General features: G+C 42.4%; 1 long non-coding RNA gene across 1 annotated transcript in view; it reads left to right on the plus strand.

The window, feature by feature from the left end:
• LOC142291699 (uncharacterized) overlaps positions 1 to 17,468 on the plus strand; it is a 50,644-nt gene extending 33,176 nt beyond the window's left edge. The window contains exon 3 of the long non-coding RNA XR_012750525.1: positions 17,406 to 17,468. This is a non-coding gene — a long non-coding RNA (uncharacterized LOC142291699). The remainder of the gene's footprint in view (positions 1 to 17,405) is intronic.
• Positions 17,469 to 18,205: the final 737 nt, after the last annotated feature.

The following is an 18,205-nucleotide window of genomic DNA, read 5'->3' on the forward strand; positions in this document are numbered from 1 at the left end:
CTGTATACTTACAAAGTCTCCTGCTCGGCTGTAACTGCTTCCAGGCCAATCACTCTTATTCCAGGGCTGCTCATTTACCTTCATGCATATTCACTGTTTTCCTCGCCCATTGACAGTCCTGGCGTCTGTGATGGTTGCAGTCAGATGTGCCCTGAGCCTGTTTGACTGCATCTGACTGCTTGTGATCACAGACCCTGTCTGTGGGTCTGTATTGTGGTATAAAAATAAATAAAGAGATAAGGCAGGTGTTTCCCCATTTAGATATACAGAGTGGTATCTTAATGAAGATTTACAAGTTTCCCTGGGCAAACTAAAGATACAGACTGGATGGAGGGAGCTAGCTTAAGTGTTCTTGTCAAAAGCATGGAAGAAGGTTCGGGGGGATGGGGGAGACTTCTGTTAGGCTAAGTTCACACACTGCGGTTTTTTGACGCTGCGTTTTTGTGCGTTTTTTGCCGCAAAAACGCACCCGCGGCAAAAAAAAACCGCATGCCTTTTTACCGCGGTTTGGTGCGTTTTTTGCTGCGTTTTGCTGCGCTTTTGCTTACTGCGTTTTTATGCGCTTTTTTTCAGTGAACATTGCCATTAAAGATTGTTGAAAAAAAAAAAGAAAAAAGGTCTGATGTCATTTCCTTCTTCAATATGTTCTTCATTTTCCACTAGTATATGTAGGAGAGCAGACAGCTGCAGAACTACAAGGCTCAGCATGCTCCATCCAGGACTGTATGCTGGAGGGAGAGTCAGGGGGAGCAGACCTACAAGGCTCAGCATACTCCATCCACTAGTGGATGCAGGAGAGCAGACAGCAGCTGCAGAACTACAAGGCTCAGCATCCCCCATCCAATAGTGTATGCAGGAGAGCAGACAGCAGCTGCCGAACTACAAGGCTCAGCATCCTCCTTCCAGGACTGTATGCAGGATTTCTTTGCCCCCCAAAAAAATGACGTGGGCTTCGCCATATTTTTGTATGCTAGCCAGGTACAGCAGGCAGGTACGGGCTGCCCCCAACCCCCAGCTGCCTATTTGTACCTGGCTGGGAACCAAAAATATAGGTAAGCCCTTTTTTTTTTTAATTATTTCATGAATTTCATGAAATAATGAAAAAAAAATGACATGGGCTTCGCCCAATTTTTGAGTCCAGCCGGGTACAACTAGGCAGCTGGGGATTGGAATCCGCAGTTCAGAGTGCCCAAGCTTTCTGGGCACCCCCGCTGCGAATTGCAGTCCGCAGCCACCCCAGAAAATGGCGCTTTCATAGAAGCGCCATCTTCTGGCGCTGTATCCAACTCCTCCAGCTGCCCTGATGCCGGGTGGCTCACTGGGTAATAATGGGGTTAGGGCTAGCTGTATATTATCAGCTGGTCCTAAGCCCGAAATTCATGGTGTCATGCCAATATTAGACATGGCCACCATGAATTTCTAGTAAAGATAAAAAAAAAACACAACACACAGAAAAATATTTTTATTAGAAATAAAACACAACACAATTAGTAACTCCATCTTTATTGAAATAAACAACCCCCCTCCGCAGTAATCCTGGGTCAAGGGTCCCGCGCCGTCCAATTCGGATCCAATATCATCTGATCGGTTTGCTGGAAGGCAAAGCGATGAGATGATGTGTCAGGTTCAAGGCCTGAATCACATGACACAGCAGCTGATTGTATTAAATGGCTTTTATACAATCAGATGATGCATCAGTGCAAAAAAAACACAAAAAAACAAATTACACACGTCTGTGCAGCGTCGGACTGGCTACCGGAGGAAACTCCAGTAATGCCAGGCCTGGATTCAGGTACCTGCACTGCACTCCGGAGCTCTCACCTGAGCTCCAGACTGCAGCCTGGACTGTACAGCGAGCGTCGAGTGACTGATTCCCCTGCACTTGCGGTTCAGTTCATGACAGCTGCAGACATCCCGGGTTAATCTCCTGTGCTCTCACCTGAACTCCGGAGATCACCCCAGCCTGTCTGCAGCTGTCATGAACTGACTGCAAGCGCCGGGGAATCAGTCACTCGGCGCTCGCTCGCTGTACAATCAGTGCAAAAAAAAAAAAAACTACACACGTCCATCCTGTCTCCCGTCCGACCGCTGCAGGAGCTGCCGGTAATCAGTGATGAAGTCTCCTGACGGCATCAGCTGATAGCCGGCCAGGCGATAAAATCCAGCGTCACCGCGAGACTTACGATCAGCTGATGCGTCAGGTGACCGCATCAGGTGATCACCGCCAGGTCCTGCAACTATCGTACGTGCCTGGGAGCCGGCACACAGCCAGAGCGAGGGTGGCGGTATCGGGAAGAGGAGCTGGGAGCATGGCACCGGAAGTCTGCAGACAGGTGAGTATGAGATTTTTCTACTGTTCACTTTTGATTTAGCAGCCGCTTCCACCACCTGCACGGGAGCAGACATGGCACCGGATGGGAAATGGAAGCATCGATGGCGGTACCAGGGGGATTCACGCTTCTGTGTTTACTGACAGAAGGAATCCTTTTCCTGTACATGTCACTTTACTACCCACCCCTTGCGTTTATAGCTGCGTTTTTAGTCATAAAAACGCACTAAAACGCAGCTATATTTGCAATCTGCAGTTTTCATTGCGTTTTTGAACATCTCATTGAACTCAATGGATGGAAAACGCAGTGAAAAACACAAAAATAATTGACATGCTGCGTTTTTGTGGTGCCCACAAAAACGCAGATAAAAAAACCGCTGTGTGCAGACAGCAAAAATGAAAACTCATAGACTTTGCTGGTCAAGCAAATTTATGCAGTTTTCTGAGCAAAAACGCACCCGAAAAACGCACAAAAAAGCCGCGCAAAACGCACTGTGTGAACTTACCCTTAAGGTGGTTTGGGGGGGGATAAGGAAGTTTACAGGGTTGGTATCAGGGTAATGGTATTTGTTGTTACTGAGAGAAAGGGTTAATTATGAAAGACAAAAGGCCTTCCCTCTTAAAACGATGATGTTTTACTCCTTTTCCCCTTTTTGTTTCTGTGCCCTGAGTCAAGAAAATTTAATAAAATTGGTGTGTAAAAAAAATAAAAAATAATCAAATTGACGTATGGTCCCCCCGTATTATGATACTTATCACAGGTAAAGCACATGGCTACAGGCTGCAGACCCCAGCTGTTCACATATCTTTGCTGTGTATCAAAATAAGAGAAACTGCATGCAAATTTTTTATTTATTATTATTATTATTTAAATAAATAATTTTAAAAACCGGCGTGCGGTCCCCCCCAGTTTTGATACCCAGTCATGAGAAAGCCCAATAGCTAGGGGCTAGTATTCTCAGGTTGGGAAGACATTCTTATTGGCCCCCTCCCCAGCCTAAAAATAGCAGCCTGCTGCTGCCCAGGATTGTCAAATTTGTTAGATACGATAATCCTGCAACTTTACCCAGCTCATCCCAATTGCCCTTGTGTGGTGGCAATCGAGGAATAATGAGGTTAATACCAGCTCACAGCTGCCTCTAAGCCATAGATTTGCAATAGGGGGCGTCTATGAGACCCCACCTCCCATTACTAATCTGTAAGTGAAAAGAAATAAACAGAAACACCGAGAAAGTCCTTTATTTGAAATAAAATACAAAAAAACACCCTCTTTCTCCCCTTTATTAACCCCATAACACCCAGGTCCAAGATTATCCACCCGAGGTCCCACGGCGATTCCAGCTGTGCTACATCTGAATCGACAGAGCGCAAGCATTGAACTTGACCACCCGCTGTGAGCTTCAGGCAGAAAATGAGCCTGTGGACCGATGGCACCCATGTGTTTGGTACCTTTTCTTTGTTTGCTCCATATTCATTTTTACATTTCCTTCTTTTAAAAATCACTTTTGGAGTGGTTTATCTGTTTTTGTTTGTTTTTCTTTACACCCTAAGCTGAGTTTAGGGTTCCCAGATGTTTGTTCCTCTTTCATCATTTGAGACTCTTCATACAATTTAAGCCAATGTATCCCAGCTCCCACCTGGAGTGATTTTATGTATGCGTGGAATTTTGTTGCAATTTGTGCAATATTTTAGAAGAGCTTGAACTAAAAAGTCACAAAACAGCTTAAAAATAAAGAGAATTTTTGGATTTGTCTACATGCATGAACTTCATGCTCTATTTTAATGACATAAATATAAAAGTGACTTCAAAATAATCACAAACGATTAATTGGGTCCATTGTCTTTATACAGTCAAACCTTGATCAAATTACATTAAAAAACAAAATTTCTCCAAAAAATGTAGGGAGCAGACATTGCAATATACTGATTTGTGTGAGAATTAAAATGCAAAATGGCAGATTTGGCTTAGATAATTTTTATCTCAGATATGTGCAGAAAATGTGCAAAAAGATATAAAACAACAATAATGATTGACAAAAAGTAAAAAAGTAGCACAGAGGTGGAAGAAAATGGGCATCCATCCTCAGAGCCTGCTGTAGGGAGAACCTAGAATTAACAACAATTCCATTGGAATGTGCTATAGAATATTAATTCAGTTAGGAAACGCTGTACTAAACACAAAACATAATAAGCAGGCATGTCGTAAAAATCATAAGACTTCTTAGCAATTTTTACCATAAAAATGTACTCAGTTATATTAAACTTTGGACTCTACAGTTAGTTGATATACCTGGCATGAAGCCTATCTGCCCGTTGTGGTTAAGGCTCAGGAGTAACCTGTTTATTCCAGTTGCAAGGCTTCATAATTCATATTATGTAGTCCACATAGAGATAAGCTGGCCATACACTTGAGATAGCTAAAAAAAACAAATACATACATTTCACAAAATGGAGCTACTATAACAAAGTCATAGTTACTACAGAGAATAGTAAATATCCACCTTAAATTAACTAACCAAAAAAATTCTAAATTCTATGCTCAGATAGTGGCCAAAAATAACCAGTATTGGATGACTAAATACAACATAATTTCACTAATTGTTGTACCAGAATGGAGACAGATAAACCATATACCACATATATAGACAAAGTGACTTGGTAATGTATTCCGGTGGTAGGTAGACAGTTGTGAAATGGTTGTTGCCTCAGTATCCAATTGCTGTTGCAATTTCAGGTTCAGTCATAATTGAAATATTGTCCCAATGATAGGTAGATAAGTGACAAGTGATAATGGTCTCATAATGATGAGCGAGTTTTGAAATACTCGGATTCACAATACTCGTAACGAGTACTGTCTAATACTCGCATATGCATTCCGAATAGTGTGTGCAATGCAAGTCAATGGGGAATACTCGCAATGTAACAAAACCCCCAAATGCCGCACCATTTGTTACTCGCACGAATAGTGCGGCATTCGGGTTACTCATTAAATTGTGAGTATTCCCCATTGACTTGCATTGCACACACTATTCAGAATGCATACGCGAGTATTAGACAGTACTCGTTATGAGTATCGCGAATCTGAGTATTTCGAAACTCGCTCATCATTATTGTCTCCGTATCAGGTTCCAGTAGGAGTTTAAGTTTCGATAATATCCACCACCATGTTAGACTGGGAATTATGCTTTCAGGGTGATGTGCACTGTTAGTTTTCCAAAACAAATAGTGCTTGCATTTTGCCCACAAAGTACTAATTTGGTCTCAACTGGCCAGAGCACGTTCTTCAACATGTTAGCTGTGTACACTTTCTGGCATTTTGCAAACTGCAAATGGGACTTGTTATGGCTTACTTTAAAAAAATGGCTTTCTTGCTATTCTTCCATAAAGGCCAGATTTGTGGTATATAAGACTAATAGTTGTTCTGTGGACAGGTTTCCCGCCTAAGCCATGGATCTCTGCAGCTCTTCCAGAGTGATCATTTGCCTCTTCGCTGCTTCTCTAATTAGTGCTGTCCTTGCTTGGATTGTCAGTTTAGGTGGATGGCCATGTGTTGGTAGGTTTTCAGTGGTGCCATACTCCTTACAATTTAGGATGTTGGATTAAGCAGTGCTCTGTTAGATATTCAGAGCTTGGGCTGTTTATTTATAACCTAAGGCTATGTGCGCACAGTGCGTTTTTTTGCGGCATTTTTGCGCGTTTTTCGGGTGCGTTTTTGGCCTCAAAACTGCATGACTTTGCTTCCCCAGCAAAGTCTATGAGTTTTCATTTTTGCTGTCCGCACACAACTTTTTTTTTAAGCTGCGTTTTTGAGCTTGAAAAAAAAATGGACATGTCAATTCTTTCCTGCGTTTTTCTGCGTTTTCCGCCCATGCAATGCATTGGAAAAACGCAGCAAAACGCAGAGATCAAAAACGCAGCAAAACGCAGCCAAAAACGCACCAAATTGCGGCAAAAACGCATGCGTTTATTGACGCGTTTTTTCGACGCGGGTGCGTTTTTGTGCGTTTTTAGCACAAAAACGCAGCGTCAAAAAAACGCAGCGTGCGCACATAGCCTAACCCTGTGTGATGCGTACCTTGGTTATCCTGAGGCTGACTTATCTCTAATGTTCTCTAATAGAGTTGAGCGCGGTTCATGGTTCGTGGTTCTCCAGTTCGCGGTTCGAGTGATTTTGGGGGCTGTTCTAGATCGAACTAGAACTCGAGCTTTTTGCTAAAGCTCGATAGTTCTAGTTACGTTCGAGAGCGGTTCTAGCAGCAAAAAGCCAAGCTAATTACTAGCTGGCTTTCCACTGTAATAGTGTAAGTCACTCTGTGACTCACACTATTATGAAATTTCAGCGTATAGTGTGCGGGAACAGCGCATTCAGATCACTGCTGCTGGGATAATGGCGATCGACATTTTTTTTTTTTTCCTTGTCTTCCTTCCCTAAGCGCGCGCGTGTAGTGGGGCGGGCCAGCATGTCAGCCAATCCCAGACACACACACAATTAAGTGGACTTTTAGCCAGAGAAGCAACGGCATGTGTAATAGGATGTCCATGTCACATGTCCCTGCATTATAAAAACGCGTATCTGCCAGTCAGGACGCCATTATCTGCCTTCTGCGTCTGGGTGTCAGTCACCGCAGGTGCAGCTCCTGTCTCCGATACTGCTGTGTATGCTCTACACACAACGCTATACAGAATAGGGATAGAAGTTTCTTTTAGCCCTTGTAAGGGCTAATAACGGCAGGCTCAGAGCCATAGGTGACAGTCAGGTCTGTGGAAACAGATTTTAACAGCTACAGAAGATAACAGCGTCTGTGTAGCTAAGGTCAGGGACTTTCTCGCTGCATGTCCCCATTAGAAGGGATATAAAGTGAGGCTTCCTTTCCTCTACACAGACAAACAACCCTGCCACTGTACCCTCCTGCCCTTTGCACACTCCAGCTCATTGTTACTAGCCATTATACTAGCAACCACTGAGGAAACTTAGTGGCATCCTAAAAGTGGCTGTTGGACTTCATTATTGTCCCACTGGTGCAAACCTATTTGCAGCACCACTGCATTGCACACTCAAACTCATTTTTTACTAAGCTATTATACTAGCAACACTGAGGAAACTTAGTGGCATCCTAAAAGCGGCTGTTGGACTTCCATTAGTGTCCCACTAGTGCAAATCTATTTGCAGCACCTCTGCATTGCACACTCAAGCTCATTGTTACTAAGCCATTATACTAGCAAACACTGAGAGAACTTAGTGGCATCCTAAAAGTGGCTGTTGGACTTCCATTATTGTCCCACTAGTGCAAATCTATTTGCAGCACCTCTGCATTGCACACTCAAACTCATTGTTACTAAGCCATTATACTAGCAAACACTGAGGAAACTTAGTGGCATCCTAAAAGTGGCTATTGGACTTCATTATTGTCCCACTGGTGCAAACCTATTTGCAGCACCACTGCATTGCACACTCAAACTCATTTTTTACTAAGCTATTATACTAGCAACACTGAGGAAACTTAGTGGCATCCTAAAAGTGGCTGTTGGACTTCCATTAGTGTCCCACTAGTGCAAATCTATTTGCAGCACCTCTGCATTGCACACTCAAGCTCATTGTTACTAAGCCATTATACTAGCAAACACTGAGAGAACTTAGTGGCATCCTAAAAGTGGCTGTTGGACTTCCATTATTGTCCCACTAGTGCAAATCTATTTGCAGCACCTCTGCATTGCACACTCAAACTCATTGTTACTAAGCCATTATACTAGCAAACACTGAGGAAACTTAGTGGCATCCTAAAAGTGGCTATTGGACTTCATTATTGTCCCACTGGTGCAAACCTATTTGCAGCACCACTGCATTGCACACTCAAACTCATTTTTTACTAAGCTATTATACTAGCAACACTGAGGAAACTTAGTGGCATCCTAAAAGTGGCTGTTGGACTTCCATTAGTGTCCCACTAGTGCAAATCTATTTGCAGCACCTCTGCATTGCACACTCAAGCTCATTGTTACTAAGCCATTATACTAGCAAACACTGAGAAAACTTAGTGGCATCCTAAAAGTGGCTGTTGGACTTCCATTATTGTCCCACTAGTGCAAATCTATTTGCAGCACCTCTGCATTGCACACTCAAACTCATTGTTACTAAGCCATTATACTAGCAAACACTGAGGAAACTTAGTGGCATCCTAAAAGTGGCTATTGGACTTCATTATTGTCTCACTGGTGCAAAGCTATTTGCAGCACCACTGCATTGCACACTCAAACTCATTTTTTACTAAGCTATTATACTAGCAAACACTGAGGAAACTTAGTGGCATCCTAAAAGTGGCTGTTGGACTTCCATTAGTGTCCCACTAGTGCAAATCTATTTGCAGCACCTCTGCATTGCACACTCAAGCTCATTGTTACTAAGCCATTATACTAGCAAACACTGAGGAAACTTAGTGGCATCCTAAAAGTGGCTGTTAACAGAGAGAGATTGTGGAACGGGGCTTTGTAAACCGCGCCAAAGATCACTGATGAAAACTTGGATTAATGTAAACTTTTTATTCTTGCACAGGTCTATGCGTTTCAGGAGGCTCTGCTCCCTTCCTCAGGACCAACAGGCATAAGCTACATCAAATCTCTTCGTAAATCGCTTATGCCTGTTGGTCCTGAGGAAGGGAGCAGAGCCTCCTGAAACGCGTAGACCTGTGCAAGAATAAAAAGTTTACATTAATCCAAGTTTTCATCAGTGATCTTTGGCGCGGTTTACAAAGCCCTGTTCCACAATCTCTCTCTGTTATCAGCCACCTGGGGTACTGCTGCCGTTGATCCGGATTTATGCTGTTACAGGTGTTGTGAATTTCACAACCCTCCTTGGTGAGTAGGATTACCCTTTCTGTCACTCCCTGTTTGTCAGGGTAAGACCCTATTGCGCTTCTTTTTCCACAGGTTTTTTATCCACGTAAAAGTGGCTGTTGGAATTCATTATTGTCCCACTGGTGCAAAGATATTTGCGACACCTCTGCATTGCACACTGAAACTCATTGTTACTAAGCCATTCTAATAGCAAACTATGCTGCCAGTTTAAGGGCCGTAGTTGCATTGTCAGGGATAGTTATTGTTGTTTATTCTGCTGTTAATAAAGCTAGACCCCCGCTGCAAGGTCTGCTCTCAAGCTACAGTGAGTACAGACCAGGAAATAGTCTGCAGTGATGCTCAGAACCTTTGTGACTCTGATTCAGGCCATGAGGACCACGTTTCTGAGCATAATGTTAACCCTTATTCACAAACTGTAACACCTGTTGTTATAGACAATGAGGAACATACTGATGACGATGAGACGCAGATACCAGATTGGGATGACAACTTAAATATTCGTTCACGTCAGGAAGAGGCTCGGTCTGAGGGTGAGGGAAGTGCAAACACAACGCTTGATGAGGAAGTTCTAGATCCCACCTACTGTCAACCCACAGTCAGGCACTCGAGGAGGTCAACAGAGGCCGTGGAGGAGGATGCTACTGACAACAAAGTTACCTTGCACCTTCCTGGACAGAGTCGGAGTACTGGTAGCTTGTCTACAACTGCATCCTCAGCCACCACTCTGCCTCTGAGCACTAGTCGGGGGGGCTCAGCAGGTCGCATGCCCTCTAAGCCTTGCCTATTCTGGTCCTTTTTTGACATAGCAAAAGATTGCCCAAATTATGTGATCTGTAAAATTTGTCGTGATTCTGTTAGTAGAGGGCAAAACCTCAGGAGTTTGACAACTTCTTCCATGAATCGTCACATGAATAAATATCATATGTCCCAGTGGGAAGCTCACCGTGCTGCAATGCGGCCTAGCGGAGCGAACCATCCACCGTCTGCCCCTTCCAGTGCATCCGCGCGCTCTTCATCTTCTAGGACTGTGGGGACAGCTGTCACACCTGGTTTTCCACGCACAACTTCCACCACTGTAACCGCAACAGGCAGTTTGCTTGGTAGGTCGTCAGTTAGTTTGGAAGGGGAAACAAGTGCGTGTGTACAGCTCTCTCAGACATCGATAGCACCAACGTTGGATGAAGGCAACATCATGTCTACGCCTGCACTTTCCTCACAAACATGCATTTTTCCAGGGACACCCTACTCAACACCGTCTACACACAGCAGCCAGATCTCTGTCCCTCAGATGTGGACAAATAAAAGGCCATTTCCTGCAACCCATGACAAAGCTAAGAGGTTGACTTTGTCCCACTGTAAGCTCTTGGCTACCGAAATGCTGCCTTTCCGCCTGGTGGACACACAGGATTTTAGAGACCTTATGTCTGTTGCTGTGCCCCAGTACCAGATGCCCCGTCGCCACTACTTCTCTAAGAAAGGTGTGCCTGCGCTACACCAGCATGCCGCACACAACATCACCGCTTTTCACCACCGATACTTGGACCAGTAAGCATGGACAGGGACGTTACATGTCGCTGACTGGGCACTGGGTAACTATGGTGATAGATGGTGAAGGGTCTGCTGCACAAGTCTTGCCGTCCCCATGACTTGTGTGTCAATCCTCTGTCTGTCCAAGTTCCGCCACTGCTTCTGCCTCCTCCACCTCGTCTGGGTCCTCCACCTCCGCCCCAAGCCTGCCTGCTCAGGCCACCAGCGTTCTAACTGCGCAGAAGGAATCACGCAGCCCTCATTACTTTGCTGGCAGCAGAGCGCAACGGCATCAGGTGGTCTTTAGCTTGAAATGTCTTGGAAATAAGAGTCACACAGCGGCTGAGTTGTGGGCAGCTCTGGAGACTGAGTTTAATAAATGGTTCTCTTCACTCAACCTGCAGCCTGGTAAGGCCGTGTGCGACAATGCTGCAAACCTAAGTGTGGCCCTTCGCCTGGGCAAGGTGACACACGTGCCTTGTATAGCTCACGTGTTGAACCTTGTTATCCAGCAATTTTTAACACACTATCCCAGCCTAGATGGCCTCTGAACAGGGCACGAAAACTGTCTGCTCACTTCCGCCATTCAACCACCGCTGCTGAGCGACTTGCATCGCTCCAGAAGTCTTTCGGCCTGCCAGTTCATCGCCTGAAATGCGATGTGCCGACACGCTAGAATTCGACTCTCCACATATTACAGCGACTGTGGCAGCACCGCCGAGCCCTGGTGCAATACGTCATGACGTATAGCCTGGGCCAACGAGATACAGAGATGGGGAAGATCACCCTGATGGAGTGGTCTCAGATCAAGGACCTATGCACCCTTCTGCACAGTTTCGACATGGCGACGAATATGTTTAGCGCTAACAATGCCATTATCAGCATGACAATTCCAGTCATTTCCATGCTGGAGCACACGCTAAACACTATTCGGAGTCAGGGGATGGGACAACAGGAAGGGGAGGAACTACAGGACGATTCATATGCGCAAGAGACAACAACATCACCAAGGTCCAGACGTTCATCATCACCAACGCGGCAAGCATGGGACCATGGGGGACAGGTATCAACAAGGGCGCATGGTAGCAGGCGAAATGTTGAGGAAGGTGCAGGAGAACATGAAGAAATGGAGGACGAACTGTCCATGGACATGGAAGACTCAGCGGATGAGGGAGACCTTGGTCAAATTTCTGTTGAAAGAGGTTGGGGGGAGATGTCAGAGGAAGAAAGAACGGTTAGCACCTCTATGCCACAAACACAGCGTGGACTTGGTCCGCATGGCTGCGCAAGACACATGAGCGCCTTCTTGCTGCACTACCTCCAACATGACCCTCGTACTGTCAAAATTAGAAGTGATGATGACTACTGGCTTGCCACACTATTAGATCCCCAGTACAAGTCCAAATTTTGTGACATAATTCCAGCCATAGAAAGGGACGCACATATGCAGGAGTATCAGCAAAAGCTGTTACTCGATCTTAGCTCGGCTTTTCCACCAAACAACCGTGGTCCAGGGAGGGAATCTCCCAGTTGTAACTTGACAAACATGGGACGGTCTCGTCATCTTCAACAGTCTACCCGTACCAGCAGCACCGTATCTGGTGCTGGTAACAGCAATTTTATTGAATCTTTTCATAATTTATTTAGACCATCCTTTGCAAGGCCACCAGAGACAACAAGTCTGACACATAGTCAACGGCTGGAGAGGATGATACAGGAGTATCTCCAAATGAACATCGATGCCATTACTTTGCAAATGGAGCCTTGCTCATTTTGGGCTTCAAATCTTGAAAAATGGCCAGAGCTCTCCACTTATGCCTTGGAGATTTTGTCGTGTCCAGCTGCCAGCATTGTAACCCTTGCTTACATTGTTTTTAAAAAGGAGCCAAGATGAACAGAGCTGGGATCAGGAAAGACTTAGCTACCTACCCCGGTGTCATCCTGGGGACGGTTAAGTATGGCATATTTTTGAATGTGCTTGATGCAAATCTACCTGTGAAGTGTACAACTGGGGCACAAGTGCTGCCACTGAAGGGGTGGGTGTGTGTGTGTGTGTGGCCCAATTTTCGGAAAAAAGGGAGACTCCGCTTGGAGTAACCTTGCGGTGTTTTACATGATTTTAGAAGGGCATGCCATGCCTATATCTGTGTCTCATCCTCTTTTCCTTGTAACGCTGTTTTGTTTTCGCATGAGAATTTGCATGTTACAATATTCAGATTTCTATTTTTAAAATATTTTGAATACCATGTATCATTTCAGTTACACTTCACAAAGAGTTGCTACTCAGTGTTGGTATATTACATAAAATCCCAATAACATACATTTAAGTTTGAGGGTATAATATGAAAAAATGTGGAACAGTTCATTGGGCTTGCATACTTTTTCAAGGCACTGTATATCTCATATATAAAAGAAGTATCAATCAGTTTATAAGTAATATTCAGCATTTAACATTTAATACAGCATACAATGTAATGATTGCATTTTAGAGAGATTTAAAGTGACATTAAAGTCATCTTTATAAGGAGTTTTTCTCAAGTTCTTTAATGGTTAAAATTGAAAAGTGCTTGAAAAAACAAGCAACATTTCAATTTGCTTTATATTAGAAATACTCTCCAAATACTCTTGTAATGTGGGAAAAAAAAGGGGGAAAGGTTCATGGGGTATAAATACTTTTCAAGGCACTGTACATATACTGAACATATTGAAGGTCTTTTTGAAAAACAGTCAAAGTATATTTTTGCAAAGTGGCTCTAGTGCACATATTTTAGATTTACATCAAATTCTAACGAAACATATTATATAACATTGATGCAGGCATTCACATGATTTTAGTGAAATAGTTTAAATTCACAGTACCCACAGACCGCTGTAGTTATTTATTTAACAGTTTCCAATCCAACCACAATAACTCAACAGACTGCAGTCAGATACTTAGGAAGCACGGGATGTGCTTACATGCTTCTAATGGCTACAAAAGTCGTTTGCTTGATTCAAAAGCAAAAAATATAGTGATTCATTTTGAGAACTTTATTTAAAACATGCAAAATAGTAAAGAGGAGAACTTTTGTATGCTCATCTACTTAAAAAATCAAAGCAAGTCTTGAAGATTGGCCTCCCCGTGTTGCAGTTTATAAACAGTGCAAAGTAGCCAGCTAGAAGGTGCAAAATTACGTAATAAAGAATATGAAGTTTTTATACAGAAGAGGCCAGCTGGAACTTTATTTATTTTGAGTACCTATCTACAGTCATATTAAAAAGTTTGGGCACCCCTATTAATGTTAACCTTTTTTCCTTATAACAATTTGGGTTTTTGCAACAGCTATTTCAGTTTCATATACGGTATCTAATAACTGATGGACTGAGTAATATTTCTGGATTAAAATGAGGTTTATTGTACTAACAGAAAATATGCAATCCGCATTTAAACAAAATTTGACAGGTGCAAAAGTATGGGCACCTCAACATAAAAGTGACATTAATATTTTGTAGATCCTCCTTTTGCAAAAATTACAGCCTCTAGTCGCTTCCTGTAGCTTTTAATAAGTTCCTGGATCCTGGATGAAGGTATATCTGATCCTTCCTGTTTACAAAACAATTCCAGTTCAGTTAAATTTGATGGTCGCCGAGCATGGACAGCACGCTTCAAATCATCCCACAAATGTTCAATGATATTCAGGTCTGGGGACTGGGATGGCCATTCCAGAACATTGTAATTGTTCCTCTGCATGAATGTCTGAGTAGATTTGGAGCGGTGTTTTGGATCATTGTCTTGCTGAAATATCCATCCCCTGCGTAACTTCAACTTCGTCACTGATTCTTGCACATTATTGTCAAGAATCTGCTGATACTGAGTTGAATCCATGCGACCCTCAACTTTAACAAGATTCCTGGTGCTGGCAAAGCATGATGGAACCTCCACCGAATTTTACTGTGGGTAGCAAGTGCTTTTCTTGGAATGGCGTGTTTTTTGCCTCCATGCATAACGCCTTTTTGTATTACCAAACAACTCAATCTTTGTTTCATCAGTCCACAGGACCTTCTTCCAAAATGTAACTGGCTTGTCCAAATGTGCTTTTGCATACCTCAGGCGACTCTGTTTGTGGCGTGCTTGCAGAAACGGCTTCTTTTGCATCACTCTCCCATACAGCTTCTCCTTGTGGAAAGTGTGCTGTATTGTTGACCGATGCACATTGACACCATCTGCAGCAAGATGAAGCTGCAGGTCTTTGGAGGTGGTCTGTGGATTGTCCATGACTGTTCTCACCATTCTTCTTCTCTGCTTTTCTGATATTTTTCTTGGCCTGCCACTTCTGGGCTTAACAAGAACTGTACCTGTGTTCTTCCATTTCCTTACTATGTTCCTCACAGTGGAAACTGACAGTTTAAATCTCTGAGACAACTTTTTGTATCCTTCCCCTGAACAACTATGTTGAGTAATCTTTGTTTTCAGATCATTTGAAAGTCGTTTTGAGGAGCCCATGATGCCACTCTTCATAGGAGATACAAATAGGAGAACTACTTGCAAGTGGCCACCTTAAATACCTTTTATCATGATTGGATACACCTGCCTATGAAGTTCAAAACTCAATGAGGTTACAAAACCAATTTAGTGCTTTAGTAAGTCAGTAAAAAGTAGTTAGAAGTGTTCAAATCAAGAAATTGATAAGGGTGCCCATACTTTTGCACCTGTCAAATTTTGTTTAAATGCGGATTGCACATTTTCTGTTAGTACAATAAACCTCATTTCAATCCAGAAATATTACTCAGTCCATCAGTTATTAGATATATGAAACTGAAATAGCTGTTGCAAAAACCCAAATTTTTATAAAGAAAAAAGGTTAACATTAATAGGGGTGCCAAAACTTTTTAATATGACTATATATACCTAAAACAAAAAAGTGATGCATTTGGAATAACTATCTATATGTCATAAAATATATAATAGTGATACCTTTTGAGTACATATCTGTATGTCCAGACCAAATGTTTGGACCCACCTTCTCATCTCTAGAACAACTGTTAAGAGGAGACATTGTGCAGCAGACCTTCATGGTAAAATAGCTGCTAGGAAACTACTGCTAAGGACAGGCAACAAGCAGAAGAGACTTGTTTGGGCTAAAGAACACAGGGAATGGACATAAGACAAGTGGAAATCTGTGCTTTGGTCTGATGAGTCCAGATTTGAGATCTTTGGATCCTACCACCGTGTCTTTGTAGAAAAGGTGAATGGATGGACTCTACATGGCTGGTTCCCACCGTGAAGCATGGAGGAGGAGGTGTGATGGTGTGGGGGTGCTTTGCTGGTGACACTGTTGGGAATTTATTCAAAATTGAAGGCATATAGAACCAGCATGCCTACCACAGCATCTTGCAGCGGTGTGCTATTCCATCCTGTTTGCATCTAGTTGGAGCATCATTTATTTTTCAACAGGACAATGACCCCAACACACCTCCAGGCTGTATAAGGGCTATTTGACTAAGAAGGAGAGTGATGGGGTGCTACGCCAGATGACCTGGCCTCCACAGTCACCAGACCTGAACCCAATCGAGATGATTTAGGGTGAGCTGGACCGCAGAGTGAAGGCAAAAGAGCTAACAAGTGCTAAACATCTTTGGGAACTCCTTCAAGACTGTTGGAAAACCATTTCCGGTGACTGCCTCTTGAAGCTCATCAAGAGAATGCAAGGGTGTGCAAAGTAGTAATGAAAGCAAAAGGTGGCTACTTTGAAGAACCTAGAATATAAGACATATTTTCAGTTGTTTCACACTTTTTTAAATATTTCATTCCACATGTTTTAATTCATAGTTTTGATGCCTTCAATGTGAATCTACAATTTTCAGAGTCATGAAAATAAAGAAAACTCTTTGAATGAGGTGTGTCCAAACTTTTGATCTGTACTGTATATTAACAATTCATACTGAACACTTATCTATATGTGAGAAAATTTTACTTTTCTACAGTTTAGCAATTCAAGATTCCTTCCATATTAATAGTACACAAATTTATAAATAAACATTCCTTTTTCTTATATTAGCATAATTTATTTTTAGAATAAAATGATGTTGGTAAAATAGTAGCCGTTATATTTTCAGATTTCTTTTTCATTAAGTCATTAATGCCACATTAATACATATGTGTGTTACAGTCCAAGAAGGGAACAAGATGGATGGACTGTTTGCAGATCTTATAGACACTTATGAAGCTGTCAAGTACAGCTCAGGAAACCCAGGGACAGTCTATACATCATGGTATTTGACTCATGTATGTGAAATGTGGCCAATTCTGGCCACAAGTCTATTAAAGGATTTGTTGTATATTTCATCGCCTGTATATGAGCATCAAAAATATACTCCTGTAAAAGACTGGAATACATTTCTGTCTTTTTTTCCACCACATCTGTATATTTGATGCAAGTCATTTAAGACAGTTTTTTGGTGAATTTAGCTTGATAAATATGCCCCACTACTTGTATTGCTTCAGTTATTGCTCAGTAACCAGTCTTTTAGAAAAGATCTCTTCTTGGCAGAAATGTTATAAGAGTACTAATTTACTGTACTTAATATTTTGTTAATTTTTCACCCAGAAGTTAGGGTACTGTACTGTTTACAATTTGTAAGTATGTATCACTTAATAGCCAAGTAGTGCAAGTTTTTGGTAACATCTGATCTGGTGTGGATTTGTTTTTTTTTCCAGATGTGTGGCTGAGAAAGAACTGGCAGTATCTCAGAAAAGGCAAGTATTTGACAAAGGCTTCGGAATTTTACTACTATTATTACATTAATGAAAACAATGACAAAATTACATGTTTTTCTGTTTAGAATGTATTCTATTGGTTTTATGAGGATATGTAGAATACAATAATACATCTTTTAATAGCTATATAGATAGATTTAAAGGGTTTGATATGTTATAGGTAATTTTTAACAAATGTGCATTTAAGATGAATATACACTGGCTTGAAAAAATATTCAGACCCTATGAACGTTTTCACGATTTTTTTTTTATATTACACTTACAAACTTAAATGTATTTTATTGGGGTTATGTAATTACGTGATAAACCAAAGGGATAAATTGAGGTGTAGTTTAAACCTAGGTTAGGTTATAAATAAATACCCCAGCTTTGAACATCTCATGCAAGCCTACCAAGATAGGGCCATTCACCTAAACTGACATCCAAGCAAGGAGAGTAGTAATTAGAGGAGCAGCCAAGAGACCCATGAGTACTCTGCAGGAACTTCAGAGATCCACAACTCAGGTAGGATTGCAGACAATGTAAAAACAAACAAAGAAGAGTGCTCCTGTGTCAATCCGCTAAACAAACTTGTAAGAAACAATCGAAAGCAGATCATCTAGGTAGTTATGCACCCTTGCACAACTCCGATAAACATGAGGATAATAGTTACAGACCAGTCCAGCAGAGGTGATGTCACCGCAGGGATGTCACAATCCAGCATGCAAGGGGGACCGGAGGATTCCTCCCGAAGCTCCTGA

The sequence above is a fragment of the Anomaloglossus baeobatrachus genome, chromosome 2 (assembly GCF_048569485.1).
Source record: "Anomaloglossus baeobatrachus isolate aAnoBae1 chromosome 2, aAnoBae1.hap1, whole genome shotgun sequence".
NCBI classification, from domain to species: domain Eukaryota; kingdom Metazoa; phylum Chordata; class Amphibia; order Anura; family Aromobatidae; genus Anomaloglossus; species Anomaloglossus baeobatrachus.